This window comes from Papio anubis, chromosome 9 (genome assembly GCF_008728515.1).
Source record: "Papio anubis isolate 15944 chromosome 9, Panubis1.0, whole genome shotgun sequence".
NCBI lineage: Eukaryota > Metazoa > Chordata > Mammalia > Primates > Cercopithecidae > Papio > Papio anubis.
The window spans coordinates 109848509-109865733 of NC_044984.1; the positions used below are offsets into that span (position 1 = coordinate 109848509).

General features: G+C 42.7%; 1 long non-coding RNA gene across 2 annotated transcripts in view; it reads left to right on the plus strand.

Moving 5' to 3' along the window:
- The window catches only part of LOC103876089, a 31336-nt gene extending 23293 nt beyond the window's left edge, over nt 1–8043 (plus strand). For both annotated transcript variants that reach the window (XR_002515877.2, XR_004176212.1), the window contains one exon: nt 8026–8043. This is a non-coding gene — a long non-coding RNA (uncharacterized LOC103876089). The remainder of the gene's footprint in view (nt 1–8025) is intronic.
- The last annotated feature ends 9182 nt before the right edge of the window (nt 8044–17225 follow it).

The following is a 17225-nucleotide window of genomic DNA, read 5'->3' on the forward strand; positions in this document are numbered from 1 at the left end:
AGTTCATCTGGAAAGAAAGTGATTCCTGACATAAATTCTCCCTAGCGGGGTTCTCCGCTGTGTAAAAATAAACTTTGTATAAAGCTAAGGATCTATATTTTCCAGGTCTGTAGATGAGGGTGTGGTGAAACAAGAGGAAGACAATTAGATGGTGTAATAGATGGGCATGGAGGGCAGGACGGAAGGGCAGGATGAGAGGGCAGTAGAGGATCACGGTTAAAGGACAGGCTCAGCAGTAAGGCCAACTTGAATTCAAAGCGTGCACCCATAGTATAATTTTGGACAAGTAATATATCTATATCTTAGTTTTCTCAACTGTAGAGTAGGAATTTTAATAATACTCCTCTCTTATAAACACCTGTTGGTTTTCAACATCCATTCGCCCTTCTAAAAAGCAACACAGCCTGGTGTAGTGGCTCACATCTGTAATCCTAGCACTTTGGGAGGCCGAGGCAGGAAGATCACTTGAGCCCAGGAATTCAAGACCCAACCTGGGCAACATGGCAAGACCCTATCTCTACAAAAAATAAAAGTAAAAATAAATACAAAAATTAGCCAGGCATCATGGCATGCATCTGTAGTCCCAGCGATTAGGGAGGCTGAGGTGGGAGGATCGCTTGAGCCCAGGAAGTTGAGGCTGCAGTGAGCCACGAGAGTGCCATTGCACTCCACACTGGGTGACAGAGTGAGACTCTGTCTCAAAAATATTTGTAACAAAAAAAAATAAATAAAAAGCAGCACTCTGAATTTCTCTGGGAAAAAAATTCCCTTCCCAATTTTCACCCCTGTGGTTTGGGTGAGGAAACCCTGCTGATTAGCATGATTAGCACAATGCATCCTGTGGTCTCAGGAATTCTTGACTTTTCTACCACTAAAAGGGAATGAATCGATATGCATGGCCACATGAGTCTTCAAGAGGCCATGAGATATCCTGAGACTTTTGCTAATGCTTCTGAGAAAGAACCTCTTGCTTGGCTTTTCTGGAGTACAAAACTAGGGAGAAATAAGGATTGAAGTCCTGGCAACCATCCTGTGTCCCTGTAGAAAGATGCAGTGTGAGAAAGGGGCCAGCGCAGGAGAGAGGAAATCAGTCAGACACCGAGGACAACAACTGGGTGCTGGATCCAGTTGTTCCTGAAGCTGCCTTACCCCAGGATTTTTCAATTTCAGAAGCCAATAGTGTTGACAACTATAAAACCTTCAGTTATGCCTTTTTGGCACAAACCAGCCAGAACTGGGTTTTCTAGCCCTTGCAACAGAAGCCCTAAATGTTCCTCTTACTGATCAGATTAAATGAGAAGTTAAGTCTCCCGACATACTTAGCACATACTAAGGCTCCCACACAGGAAGTTACTGGGGTTTCAAGAAGGCTAGAAGGAAATCTTAGTACCAGGCAAAATGACATGCCAGCTGAATCCTAAACCTTTTCCTTCCTTTCTAAAACCAACATTTTTTCAGCCTATCTAAGAGTTAAACAGACAACAGCCCACCAAGCCAATGACCTGCTAGGCTAATGAGCCCAGCGTTACAGGCGTTACGTAGGCTTGCTGGACTTGCCAGGAGATGCTGTTCTGCAAATTTGGAGTGAAATATTTAATTAATCAAAGCTGCTCAGCCAGTTGTCATACCAAGTCAGCCAGTCAGCCTGCACCCACCCAGGCAGGGGCCAGGGCTCTGAAGGAAGACGCCAGTGCGAACTTGTCCTGGGCCTTCCTTCTCCTTCACCACGGAAACCGATCGAAAAATATCAGCCGTGATGATGAATGTAGAATACTCGCTGTTGGCACCTGACATTTCACAGCTCCAGGGTGTTCGGGGTGTTCAGGGCGTCTGGTGGCAGGCCGGCATCTGTCCCCAGGGTTTCCACAGCGCCATGCTAGAGCGGTCAAGATTACATGCTTTGGAGAGGGAACACTCCCGCCGATGGACCAGCTCAGGGAAGAAAGGACCAGGTCGTGGCTTTGTTTTAGATGTACATATAGCAATTGTTAACTGTTATAATGCATATTTTCAAATTTAGTTTATTATTTTGCACATTTAAAAATAGGGAATATCTTGCATATTTTGATTAAAAATAAAAATAATAACAGAAACTGCTATAGTAGGCAGGATGCAGTGGCTCACACCTGTAATCCCAGCATTTTGGGAGGCTGAGGTGGGAGGATAGGTTGAGGCCAGGAGTTCTAGACCAGCCTGGGCGACAGGGAGAGAACACATCTCCACACAAAAATTTAAAAATTAGCCGGCCATGGTGGTGCATGCCTGTAGTCCCAGCTATGTGGGAGACTGAGGTGGGAGGATCCCTGGAGCCTAGGTGGTCAAGGTCACAGTGAGCTATGATCATGCCACTGCATTCTAGCCTAAGCAACAGAGTGAGACCCTGTCTCAAAAAAAAAAAAAAAAAAAAAAAAAATTGCAATAATGGATTTATATATATGTGTTGTATTTATTTTTACAAACACATATACACATGCACACATACATACAAATCCATTTAATCCTCACAACAATCCTAGGAGCTACATCCTGTTATTATCACATCTCTTTTACCAATGAAGGAGCAGAGGCACAGAGAGGTTAATCCATTTTACAAAGTCACACAGACAGCAACAAACCAGGATTCAAACTGAAGCAGTGTGCCTTGGAATCTGTGCCCTCAACCTTGAGGCTGAATTGCCTCTCACTGCTTCTACGTCATGATTTAGTTTTCAAATCACAAAAATAATATGCTCATTGGGGGAAAAAAAAATAGAAAGTACAAAAGAAGGAAAAAGCGACTCCCAGAAATTGCACCACATCCATATATTTTGTTGTATATTTGTCCAGTTCTATTCTGTGTGAGTGTGTATATGATTTTATGTAAAAATAGGATAATATTTGGCATGCATTTTTGTGTCCTGCTCTGTCACTAAATAGACAGGAAATATAAAAGGATATCCAGGGATTCCCTGTCCCCAGTTTCTTTCTAAGAGGCTACCAGAAAAATAATCTATGTACATACTACCAAATACACACACAGGTACATACACACTCAAGTTTTTTAATATAAAAAACTATATGTATATATATTTCTGTTTTTACACATATGGTGGCCTGTTCTACACAATATTTATGCCTTTCGTTTTTTTTTCTTTTCTTACATTAGATTTTCTTGAAGACTATTCTTTATTCTTAAGGAAAGAGCTTCTTCATTCTTTTATAAAATGGCATTGTATTGGCCGGGCATGGTGGCTCACGCCTGTAATCCCAGCACTTTGGGAGGCCGAGGTGGGCAGATCACCTGAGGTCAGGAGTTCAAGACCAGCCTGGCCAATATGATGAAATCCTTCCTCTAGTAAAAATACAAAAAATTTAGCTGTGCATGGTGGTGCACACCTGTAATCTCAGCTACTTGGGAGGCTGAGGCAGGAAAATTTCCTGAATCCGGGAAGCAGAGGTTGCAACAAGCCAAGATTGTGTCACTGCACCCCAGCCTAGGTGACAGAGTGAGACTCTGTCTCAAACAAAAGAAAAAAAAGAAAAATAACTGCATTGCATTATATTGTGTGCTTTTACCATAATTTATTCCACTAGTGCATATTGGTAAATGTTAAGGTCATTTCCATTCCTAAAAAGGTAACATTTGAACTGAGATCTAAAATAAGGTAGAAAGGTAAAAGGTGGAGAGAAAGGAAAGAAAACAGACTCAAGATGTAGCAAACAGCACGTGCAAAGGCCCTGAGGCCCATAAAATGGAAAGGTTTCCAGGGCAGGTGCCCACACCAAAGCCAGGCACCAGATTCTGGACATTATTGGTTCTGGCGAAAAGTCCCACTTTCCTTCTAAGAGTAAAGGAAGCTACTGACAGGAATGCATTTTGGACAGTTAAATAGGAAAGCCTCACCTAGGCTAAAACCTGAGCTTCCCCGCACCCCCCGCCCCCCCCCAGTGGGAATTCATGGCCATGGGAAGAAGCTTTGTCCCTCATCCTGTTCCAGGCAACCAATGCTTGTCTACCTCCTTCCAGTTAGCCCCACCATCAGAACTCAAGGAACTTCCTTCATCCTGCCTAACCCCCTTGTATTCTCCCCCAGGGAAAATGCTTACGAATTCTTGTTATTTCCCTCCCAGGACTGGGTATATAAAGATACAGGAGAGGTGTTAAGCCTTCAGTAATTATCACCTCTGTAGAGGGAGGAGGGAGTCCAGATGGGGTCAAAAGGAGAGTGAGTTTATTTTCCCAGTGGATTCCATGTTTTCATTAAAGCCCAAAGCCCAAGCTCGGGGCGTGTATGTGTATCCCTGGATTAAAAGGAAGGGAAATCATTGCCATGGCTGCCTGGTCTTTTGAAGGAAGAGACAGTCTTCAGCACCACAGGAGCGAGTTGGGTTTGGCCTAAGCTGGGTGTACTGGCAGCATCCTCATCATTTAATTGCCAGTTTCCATTTGATTGGATCAGAATAACCCTTCCCCATGTTTATGTGACTCAAGAATGCTTCCTCCTAAGTCCCAGTTCCAAAATGAGAAATGTTCATGTTTTGATTAGGATTTTCCCATTTTTTGAGCTTCAGAGTCCCCTGAAATGCCAAAGGAAAAAAAAAGGGGCTGAGACAGAGGCAGAAGTGGATTCTTGACTTTATAACTATTCTAAGACCCCGTGAACCCTACGGGGTCTGGGGTAAACTCATATACTGGATTCTAAACCACATTTTAAAAATTATCCTCTCTTCTAGTCCCCAAGTCTTTTGCTGAGAAATGCCAGCAACAAATGTCTGGCTGGTGTACCTACAACCATGCCTGGCCTGTCTAAGTGATTCTACACCTTTGACACGATGATGGTTGTTTTTAAATAGTTATGATAATTGATACTGTATGTTTTGAGCTCTTTAAACATATTAACTTATTCAGTGCTCTCTACAGCCTTGTAAAGCGGGCCCTATTGTTATTTCCATTTTACAGATGAGGAAACAGAGATTCAAAAACTTAGCCAAGTTAAACAGTTATGAGTGGCAGAGCTGGAATGTGAACCTGGGTGGTCAGGCTTTAGAGCTGTGCGGTGCAGTCCAGCACGGCAACTACTGGACACATTCAGCACTGGAAGTGTGACGAGTCCCCATTCAGATATACTGTGTGTATGAAATACTCACTGGGTTTTGAAGACTTACAGGATTTTGAAATACTCACTGGGTTTTGAAGACTTACAGGGTTTTGAAATACTCACTGGGTTTTGAAGACTTAAAAAGCAAATGTAAAATTTTCCATTCATGGTTTTTTATTTTAATCTGATTACATGTTAAAACGAGGAAACTTAAGACATATTAAGTCCCATAAAATACCTAATTCATCCTGTCTCTATCTTCTTCCCTGCCCCCTCCCCCCTCCCCAGATGGAGTCTCATTCTGTTGCCCAGGCTGGCATGCAGTTGTTTGTTGAAACTGGTTATCTCAAAGGTAGCAACTAAAACACGCTGCTACCAGCCCTAGGATTAGGGACTAGAGGGAAGATGTCAGAATGATTAAAACTTAGAAATGTAAAGGAGGGGCCCCATGAAACTGAAACTTGACTAGTAATTCTGAGTTCAGAAAAGCGCTCCCATTGGCTGGATCCCTGATTTCTGAGGAAGGGGCACTGTCGGCTGGTGCTATTGTTTCCAAGGGGGAACACCCTTGGAAAAAATTGCAGATCACTGGGGAAAAATGCCAATGGGATTTACCTGTTGATATGAGAAAGCACCACTGCTGCTGGGAATAGAGTAGAGGAGGAAACCCGGTGCTCATAGGAGCCACATGTAGACGGGAAAGCACAAGTCCCTTCACATCTTCAAAGCCATTCAATCTCCCTCTATTGCTCTCCATTGGCAAAGCCCAAGAGGAGGCCTCTGGCAAAGCATAGATGACATTTTCAGAGTCCCAGCCTTAGCATTACAGGGCAGAGCATAAAGGGCGAGTTTGGAGCTCAGACAGTAATGACTGGCGCCGTGGCTAACATCCCCACCAGCCTGTAACTGCCATGAGCACAAGGACTGAGCTTGTCCATTGCTCTTCTCTTAGTGCCTACAACACAGGGAACAGAACACGGGAACGAAAGGTCAAAGACCTGCACCTTGGAATGGGGGTAAAAGGGAAGTCACTTCTAAGTCCCAAGGCCCAACAAACTGTTGTTTGGGGAGTAACTTAAGGGTAGCTGCAGAACAAGAAATAATAAAGTGTGTCATTGGTTTCAACATTCCAGTCCACAGCTTCCCTTTACTATGGAGACATATGTCCCCAGCTAAGGCTGGTGTAAAAGTAATTGCTGTTTTAGCCATTAAAAGTAATGATAATTACTTTTGCACCAACCTAATATATTAAGCACATTTTCTAAACCCCAGCTGGGATCATTGGCTTGACTAAGGAGAAGACGGACCACTTTAAATCCAGACTCGATCAGAAAGTTGGGAAGTATGGCAACTACAGCTTATATTCCATCTTGTCCAATAACTAGCACATACTAACAGCCAGTATGTATTTGTTGAATTAAAATGGAAGAATGGGTGAACAGCATGCAAGAATGGATCCATCTAGAGGATTTCCAGATCATTCATGCAGTAACAGGATGCCACATGCAAAGAAAATCTTGGACAGGGCTGAAAGAACCAATGAGGCTTTTTGAATGACTCAGAGTAAGGATTCAGCAAGAGTGAGCTCCCACCTTTATTATCAATATTGTTATTTTTCAAAAAACTTTTAATGCCTATTAAAGACTACAAAAGTGAGACTTTTCATAATGTAAATATTTAATTTGCTCCTGCCTAATTTAATAAATAATGCAAGAATAGTGTTTTTTTACCTTAAAATCTTATAACTGTTTCTGTAGATTTTGAGCCCTTCAAATATATTAATGTATTCAACTCTCTCAATTGCTCATTGATTTTAATTCACTCTTTTTGTTGTTGTGGTTTTTTGAGACTGAGTCTCACTCTGTTGCCCAGGCTGGAGTGCAGTGGCATGATCTTGGCTCACTGCAACCTCCACCTCCCAGGTTTAAGCAATTCTCCTGCCTCAGCCCCCCTGGTAGCTAAGACTACAGACAAGCACCACCACACCCGACTAATTTTTTTATTTTTAGTAGAGACAGGGTTTTGCCATGTTGGCCAGGCTGGTCTCAAACCCTCAACCTCAAGTGATCCACCCACCTCAGCCTCCCAAAGTGCTGGGATTACAGATGTGAGCCACCATGCCCAGCCACTTAATTCACTCTACTTGTTTTTTAAAACAAATATGTGTCAGAGATGCATATTTACATCTAATATATTTGTGCACACACACACTGTATTAGTCCATTCTCATTCTGCTAATAAAGATGTACCCGAGAGTGGGTAATTTATAAAGAAGAAGAAGTTTAATGGACTCACAGTTCCACATGGCTGGGAAGGCCTCACAATCATGGCAGAAATGAAGGAGGAGCAAAGACATGTCTTACATGGCAGCAGGCAAGAGGGCATGTGCAAGGGAACTGCCCTTTATAAAACCATTAGATTACATGAGACTTACTATCATGAGAACAGCATGAAAAAACCCGCCCCCATGATTCAATTACCTACTACTGGGTCCCTCCCACAACTTGTGGGGATTATGGGAGCTACAATTCAAGATGAGATTGAGGTGTAGACACAGCCAAACCATATCACATCTGCATATGCATACACACATATATACATATATAGATGTGTGTGTGCGTGCGTGTATGTGTGTGTGTGTGTGTGTGTGTGTATCCCATCCCATAAGCTACTCATGACAAGAGGCACCAAGCTGATAAGAGATGATGAATTGTCAAGTTCTGGCTTACAGCTATTCATGTTAATCCCAGAAATTTGAGGATGAGTCTTCATTCTCTTCTCACTGGCTGTATTGCAAGGATGGCCCAGAGTTAGATTTATCTGGGTGACTCAGAATGCTTGTTCTATGCTCCTAACATGCTGTGTGACCTTGGACAAGCCACATGAACCCTCAGGGCCTCAGTGTTTCAATCTGCAAACCGTTAACCCTCTCAAATGTTTATTTTAGCCATAAACAACTGACCAAGTAATTGGACTCCTCAGCCCCTGATCCATTATCAGAATTTCATGGAATTCCATGGGTCTTCCTCACTCTTAATGATAAGGACAAAGTGATTTCAGAGGTCCAGAAACAAGTTTTTTGCCAGGTACGTGCAGTAATAATAAAGGAATGGGACTCACACACAAAGGAAATGAGATTCCAAAGAAATGCCCCCATTCATGTAAGGGCAGAAGAAAAAGAGAAAGACTTTTCATACTGCTGAGGTTTAAACACTCAAGAACATTACGCAGGCATCAGATATCTCGGGAAACAAGGGAGCTGGCGTCCCATTAGGTTAATACACATATGGAAAATGTTAAATGGGGAGGTGAGGGAAGTGGGAGTGTACATGAGCTCAAGAGACACCTCGGTTTGTTTCCGGGAAAGGAAGAAATTGGTGCATATGATGAACAAGCCAAAAGGTTGGATTAAGCTAAGTCCCAACAGGGGAAATTGGCACAGAATGGATGGGCCAGAGTACATTTTTCTTTCTCTCTTTCCTGTGCGCGTATTAGCGTGTGTGCGCACACACACATACAAGGGCATCATTATTGTTCCTTTTCTATTAGTAAAATGTATCTGCTCAAGATACTTGACCAACATACCCTAGAAACTAAGGTGTTGTAAGTTCTAAATCTAATGTCACCGCTAGCTTACTGAGTGACCTTTGGCAAAATTAACAACCTCTACGGACCTGAATTTCCTATAATGGCATCTGGGAGTGGCTGCTTATGTAGGTCACATTGGATGGGGGGAAGAAGATGGGTTTCAGGTCCAAGATGTTTGTTGCAGGGGGTGTGAGTCAGCCAAGTTTCCATCTACACATCCCAAAGTTACTCTAAAATTCATTCTGTTCCCTAAAGAGCTACATGCAACCTGCACAGTTCTTTCCCCATAGTCTGTGGATGAGGATTGTTCTGGGTTGGGGATGAAGACAATGTCAGAATTCTATGGAACTTGTAAGAATCTTTCTTTCATGTAGAAGGTATAGATTAAATTTCACCACAGCATTGTCCCTAATAGCCAAGTAAATGGAACAACCTATACTGCAAACTAAAGGAAACTGTTAAAGAATATATCATGGACACTTACACACTGAAATATGGAACAGCCATTAAAAAATAAGGCTTTCATCGATTTGGTGGCACGGGACAATGCCCAGGTCCACGAGTGTCACAAAAAGGGACTCGGAACTATACATATTGTTAAAATCTAAGTGTGCAATGTATGTGTAAAGGCCTGCAAATATTTAGGTGCAGGTTCTTGTGAATTGGCTATGATCTATGGGCATCATCCAGCTTACTGTCTTGAATAGCCTATGAGCTAAGAATGCTTTTCTATATTTGTAAATGATTGAGAGGGGAATCAAAAAAGAATAATATTTCACGACATATGAAAATTACACGAAATTGAAATTTTAGTGTTCAAAAATCAAGTTTTATTGGAACACGGCCATGCATTATTAATGGCAAAGTTGAATCTTTACAACAGAGAGCAGATGGTTGTAAGGCGAGAATATTTCTATCTGGCCCTCCACAGAAAATGTTTGCCAACCCATGCACTAAAGGACAGCTAGGAAGGACACATACCAAAGAGTTCATTGTGAAAATGGTTAGATTGGATAGGTTTTTCATTTTATTCTTAAAAATTTCTTGTAACGCCTACCTTTGCTAACAATTACTATTAGATGACTTTTTTGCTAATCAGAACATGCCCATTTACTAAAAATTCCGCACATTTGCAGAAAACAGTCTTCTGGAACTAGGATGAGTAGTGCGAGTTTCCAAAGGATGCCAATAAAACTATCTTCTTCCTCCAAAATTTACAGTCACAGTCACGGGACTGCTATCATTAACTGAGTGCCTATTATGTGTCAAAATTGTGCAAACATTTTTTTCTTTACCTCTGAGAACTCATTCAAATTTCACATACATCCTGCAAGAAGACTGCCATTGTTACCCCACAACTGACTAAACCAAGACTCAGGGACATAAACGTACTTCTTCAAGAATGCACAAGGAAAGATTTGGAATCCTAGCACTGATTTTTCTGACCCCAGAGCCTGATTTGTAACCATGAATCCCTGCCTCACATAGGGAGGAAAAAGGATGTGGAGGCTGCAAGCTTGATTCAGACCCTTCTTCCCTTAGACGGCAGGACAGGCAGCCATCAGGCAAGAGCTAAATAGCCCTCCTGGTGCACTTGCCAGTGTGTACACAAAGGGTGTGCCTCTGTTTGTCACAGCTACGTGAGCTGTTCTGTCATTTGTCCTTTAAAACTCTATTCGGCGATCATATTGCTTTTCCATGTAAGATGGGTAAAAAGCTGCAGCCACAAATTGCAAGCAGTGAGCTGAGCTGCTGACCAGATGTGGCTGTCTTAGAGCACTTGACCTGCTGGCTCATAATAGTTAACACGGGCTCCCCTAGAAAAGCCTGTAGTTAATAACATCCCCTTCTTCAATCCCCAGAGGCCTCTGCTTCCTCCAACTCCTATTTCTAATACCCCCAACGCATGCCAAACACAGAGCAGCCGAAAAATAGAATGGGCAGATGCCCACACAAACACATGCCCATTTGGCATCTATATTGAGGGCAAAAGAAGTGAACCTTGGCATGAACATCAGCAGGAGAGATGTGAAGTAGAAGATAGAACAGATCATCAAAAGGTGGCTAAATGTTATGATGAGAGATGGAGACAAACATGAGGTATTCTTTAGAGAGGCAGTAAGTATCCAGTGAAGTTAACAGGTCCTGGCTATGTTAAAAGGGTAACTGAGTAACCTGTATTGCCTCTTGCCCCTCCAGACCCCAAAACTCATCATTTCTCATACCCAATTCCCATCCTTACCCTCATCCCATCCCCACCACAGCGAATGGTCCCAGGGATGTGTATCCAGCATCAGATACACCTGGGGCAGTCCTAGCTCTGGCATTTACAAGTCCTGGGACCTTGGGTAAGTCCCTTAATCTCTCCAAATCTCAGTTTTCTCATGTAAAATGTTATTGTCACTTTCTTGGGCTGGTATGAGAATTAAGTCAGAGAATACAAGAAAAAAATTGAGCACAGTGTTTGGTACATGTTAAGCACTCAATAAATAATAACTATATTATTATTGTCATTTTTTGTCATTATTATAGCAGTAAGCTCTTTTGTTTGGAGGTGATTTTAATATCCAAGTTTCCTCCTGATTCAAGTGACAGGATGAAAGAGAAAAACTCTGGAAGCCTTTGAAATCATAGGAGGAAACACAGGGAAAGATGGAGTCCACGTGGCCCTTTGTATCAGCAACTCTAGCAATCCAAATCACATCTCTGCACCAAGCAAGTAACGTCTCACTTTTCTGAGCCTGTTTCCCCATCTGCAAAACAGTGAGTGTAACAGTGCCCTCATTAGGTTGTTGTAAATGTTGTAAAACACAGAGTAAAATTAAAGCATCTCTACACATCAGTTATTTCCTTGTGGCTCTGAGTAATGTGATTTGTGAAAAGGGTGACTGAGTCGAATATATTGCGTCTTGCTCCTCTAGACCCCAGAATGCATCACTTCTGTTATCCAATTCCCATCTTTCTCCTCGTGCCCACCATAGCCAATGGTCCCAGGGATGTGAAGTTTCTTTCATGTTCCACCCTGTCTTGTCTCTGAAAGGTCTGTATTGTGCTGTGAGTGGCTTGTGCTGGGTAGGTTTCCTTGCAACAGTTCCACCACCCCAGTTCCTTTTGACGACTACAAAAGGAAGTGCCCAGGTGCAAATGAGAAACAGATTTCTCTCCTTTTGAAGCCTCCCAAGGTTGTAGACTACTGGGTTGGTCTGCCATATATATATATATAATTTTTATTTAATTATATATATATAATTTTTATTTAATTATATAGATATATATTTTGAGATGGAATTTCTCTCTTGTTGCTCAGGCTGGAGTGCAATGGCACAATCTCAGCTCACCGCAACCTCTGCCTCCCTGGTTGACGCGTTCAAGCTATTCTCCTGCCTCAGCCTCCCCAGTAGCTGGGATTATAGGCGCCCACCACCACACCCAACTAATTTTGTATTTTTAGTAGAGACAAGGTTTCTCCATATCAGTCAGGCTGGTCTTGAACTCCCAACCTCAGGTGATCTACCCGCCTTGGCCTCCCAAAATGCTGGGATTACAGGCATGAGCCACTGCGCCCTGGTCTGCCTTTAATATTCTTGATTATTAGGTCTAGGTTTGGCCCACAAAGGAATATTCTTCAAGACAAGAATGAGCACAGAGAGAGAGAAAAAGGTAGAGAGAAAATAAGGTCACATCTCAGAAAACTTATCTCAGGGACAGCTTCTCTTGGGAATGGTGAGGTTGGGGTAGACTTGGTTGGCCACTGGGATTTGAATGAAAACGTTTTGGAGGCCAGGCGCAGTAGCTCACACCTGTTATCCCAGCACTTTGGGAGGCTGAGGTGGGCAGATCACCTGAGGTCAGGAGTTTGAGAACAGCCTGGCCAACCTGGTGAAACCCCATCTCTATTAGAAATACAAAAACTTAGTTGGGCATGATGGCACGCACCTGTAATCCCAGCTACTTAGGAGGCTAAGGCAAGAGAATCACTTGAACCTGGGAGGCGGAGGTTGCAGGGAGTCAAGATCACGCCACGACACTACAGCCTGGGCAACAGAGCAAGACTCCATCTCTAAAACAATAAAACTAAAAAACAGAAATATGTTCTCGGGGAGAGAGCATCACTGAGGGTACTTTGAGAGTCAAGGAAGAGAAGGTCCAGCTGATGGTGCCCCAAATGAATGGAAGATTGCTTTTCTCACATAGCAAGAATCTTGTCTTAGGCAACTCTGGAGTTTTGGGGCTGGCTGGTGATGGCAGGGATCTGGACAACCTCTCTATTCTCCTGGCCCTCCCCTCATGGTCACAAAGTGGCTGCTGCCTCTGTTGACAGCAAGCCCTCAGAAGATAGAACTCAAAGTAGGGAGAAATGGGACTGGTGGAAAAGGGTTCTGTCCTTATAGACATCTTTAATTATGGAAGGAAATCTTTGCTGCAAACCTGTATCAGGATGCTGCTTATATCTCACTGGCCAACTTTGAACCAATTGTCTATTCTGGACCAATCGTTAGCCAAGGAAAAGGGGTTTGCTGATGTTGACCTAGATCAATTGTGACCATTCTCTGGGGCTTGGCTCAATGTCCCTTGAATAAATTGGGGGTGTTGTATGGGAAAAATAAAGAAAAAAGTGGTGAGCAGCTCAACAACAGCATCTGCCCAACAGAGATGCTCCTCAGAGACCACATGAGATCCTCGTCTGTGTCTCCCCTGCCTAGTGTGGCACAAAGTCAGGGCTCTGTAAATTATTGTTAAAAGGAATGAATGAATGTATCCAATCTGGCTTCTACCATAACAACTAGTATTTAGTAGGTACTCAGTAAACATACATTGAACAAATGAGAATACTTGTCCCAGTGCCTTGAAAAGAATTAAGTATACTCAGTAACGATCTGTCAAATGAACTCTAATATCTGCTTCTCAGTTTCCTTACTTCTTAAAGAAATAGATGGAAACTAAGGGTAAATGACAGGTTATTTACCCAGACTCTATTGAAAGAACCAGATGTGTTGATCTTGGGGTGTTTTCAGGTGGTAATAAACATTATTTGTTAACAGTCAGTGAAGAGATATAATATTTTCGTCTTTGAAGGCCATATGATCTCTGCTGTGACTCTTCAACTCTGCCCCTGTAGCACGAGAACCCGTATAGACAATAGATAAATGAAAGGGCCTGGCTGTGTTTTGATAAAATTTTATTTGCAAAAATAGACAGCAAGGCCAGACTTGGCCCATGGGCTATCATTGGCAGACTCCTGCTCTAGGCCACAAAAGCAGGATCTGAACCTGGAACATGGCCATCTAGCTCTCAGATGCCAGCAGAAGGCATGGATGTTTTGGCTTCTGTCTTAGGATCCTCTGAGAAGTAGACTCCAAAGCAGGGTTAGATGTGCAAGCAGTTAATTGAGGGAAACATCCGTGAAGGATTAAGGAGAAAAAGCAAGAGTAGGCAGGGAGACCCTTCAGACCACAGTGCAGGCCTGACACCTCCAAAAGGAGAAGGGGAAGGAAAGACTGGGAGGGAAGAGCCTTAGACCACCGTGCACTCCCAAGTCTTGTCCAGGCTAATGGGTAGACCTCAAGCTAACACCCTCTGTTAGAGAAACCTACAGCCTGCAGGCATGGCCTGAGATTATATCCCGTCCCCAGGCTTAGTCACTGGCTGCACACAGTTCAGGAGACACAGTATCTCAGCAGGAATGCAGTAGAGGGTCCAAACAGGCAACTACTCTGAGGTTTTCTGTCAACTCTGCTCCCAAAAGCAGGAAATCTGTGGGGCTCAATCTACCCACAACCTCTCCAAAGGTCACTACTGGAGACATCGTCAGAAAAGACATCCACAGGCAAGAGGACACATGGAAAATACCTGGTGTCTTCCCATTCAGCTGAGGACCAGGGGCTAAGATGCAGAAAGCCCCAGACATAGTTGGTGGCACTTGCAAAGTTCCCCAGAAGCTTACATTTACTACTGTTGTTTTAGGAACCTTAATGTAGTCTTGGGATATCCTAGTGCTGAGAAAGTCCATCCCCATTCTGCAAGACCCTGGAGGAGTGAGAGTCTATTGCTTTCCCGGGAGAGGCTTAATCCTCTAACCACCTAGATGGAGCAGGATTTCTCAGAGTGTATCTGTGGAATCCCCGTCCACAGGAAGGGGAGGCCATATATAATATGCCAAACAAAATTACTCTACATTCAACTAAGTATGAGAATCATTTCTTTAAATAAAATTAAACAAATTCTTTTTCTGCAAATCTTCTCAGAGTCTTTGGTCCAAAATTCTGAGAGTTTTCCAAACTTATATTACCATGAAGGTTTTTTTCTTTTCTGTTCTTTTCTGTTCTTTTCTTTTCTTTTAAATTCAGCAGCTTATAGATCTAACACAGTGGAAAATCCAGTGTAAAAATTACAGGTCCAGAGTGAATCTGTGGAAATAATCCTGGTTGTCTCTTTGATGAGTTTACCATACTCTTAAGGAATATCCAGATAATAAGAATTACTACCGACCCAGCACAGTGGCTCACTCCTGTAATCCCAGCACTTTGGGAGGCCAAGGTGGTAGGATCGCTTGAGTTCAGGAGTTTAGGACCAGTTGGTCAACATGGCAAAACCCTGTCTCTACAAAAACAGAAACAAAAATTAGCCAGATGTGGTGGTGTGTGCCTGCAGTCCCAGCTACTCAGAAGGCTGAGACAGGAGAATTGCCTGAGCCCAGGAGGCAGAGGTTACAGTGAACCGAGATCACACCACTGCATTCCAGCCTCAGCAATAGGAGAGACCCTGTTTAAAAAAAAAAAAAATTACTACTGATCTTTGGTGGTCTTCTATAGAAGTAATGCTGCATCATGGCTTACAGCATGGACTGGGAGACCAAGCCTATTTGTCTCAGTTTGCTCATCTGTAAAATGGGGACAGCAATCATCCGTACCTCACAAGGTTAGTGTAAGGTCAAAATGAACTATCATGTGTAAAAACATTTGAAACAGGCACTTAGAAAGTAGTATGTGTCACTCACTGCTACCTGCTAGGAATTTTATATATGTCATTTTTATTCCCCTAAGAGCTCTCAGAAATTGGCTCAAAATGCTAAACAAAACCAAGTTTAACATTTGTGACTTTGAAAGGGTTTTAGTGAAATTCAGGACCTGAGTTGAGGCGAGACGATTTCCTGGACAGACAATTAGAGGTCGCGAAACCACCAGAGTATGTGTTTGCGGCATGAATCCAGGTGGTGGCTTGACAATTTTCTCCTGGGCCCAGATGCATCGGAAACTCTACAGAGAAACACGGAGAGGCCAGAGCCCAATCCACACTTGGTGACATTCCCCAGAATCTTTCCAAAGTGTCAAAGGATATTGGAACCATGCTAGGGAATGCAGTATCGTTTTAAACATAGTGAAAATTGGCCACTTTGGAAACAATTTAGTTCTACTCTGTGTATTAAATCATTTCCCCATTTTGAGTTATATAGAAAAATAATAATGAATTATTTCTCCCCAAGGTACTAGGAGAAATTGTGTTGCAATATTAGGTTATGATCTCTTGTACTATTTAATAGGTATTCAAGGCTGTTTTATTTTAATACACAAATAGAGAGATTTAGTGAAAAGGTGTGATGGGAAATACATGTTCCTGGATCATCGAGGTTTTTACATTGGGGTCCCTTCCACCTAACTCTTTATGAGAAATTACATCTCTGTTATAGGAGTATTTAGGGAACCAGGTACCGGCTAAGTAAATTACTCTGGGCATGAGTTAAGTGTTTGGGAGAAGTTCACTGACTGCTGTGGGGTATTTCAGTGAATTACAGTCCCAGGGACCTGGTGATGGGTGGGGGGGGGATGGCAAATCCTTCTTACAATCAACTCTTGCTTTACTCTGTCAATTGAAAGAGCAGCAGCAGCAAGGTTACCACAGAATCTGAGATGACTCTAAAGTTGATTCTGGTTGACTCAGGAAAGTACATTTCATGCAGAGGTATTTGGCTCTACACTGAATTTACTATTAAAATGGAATGAAAGAATGAGAAAAGACAGAACAATGGAAACAAAGGAAGGGAAGCAATATTGTGGAGTACCTACTACGTGTCAAGTACTGACAACTGCAAACATGGTCATACACAAAACCTAATGTCTGCCCACATAGAGTGTGGCATGCAAGACATGCGAGTAATGTTCAAAATATTTGACAACTGCAGTTGATAGACTTCTAAGATTATCCCAGTTATCCCAACCTCCTGGTATTCACAATATTGTATAACCCTCTTCCCTTGAGTAAAATGTTTCTAACAGAGTGCAACTTTGTTGAAGGGATGTCAGTTCCATGATTAGATTACAGTAAGTTGGGACTGTAGTCACACTGGCCAACTCTTAATGTGCACACCTTCTCAGTTTGCATTTTTTGATACAACAAGATGACAATTTAAGAGGTCCCTGTGGCCAGGAGCTGAAGATAGCCTCCAGCCAACAGCTGGTGAGGAACTGAGACCCTCAGCCTTATAACTCACAAGGAACTGGGTCTTCCCACCATCACATGGGCTTGAAAGCAGACCTTTCCCCAGTTGAGCTTTTAGATAAG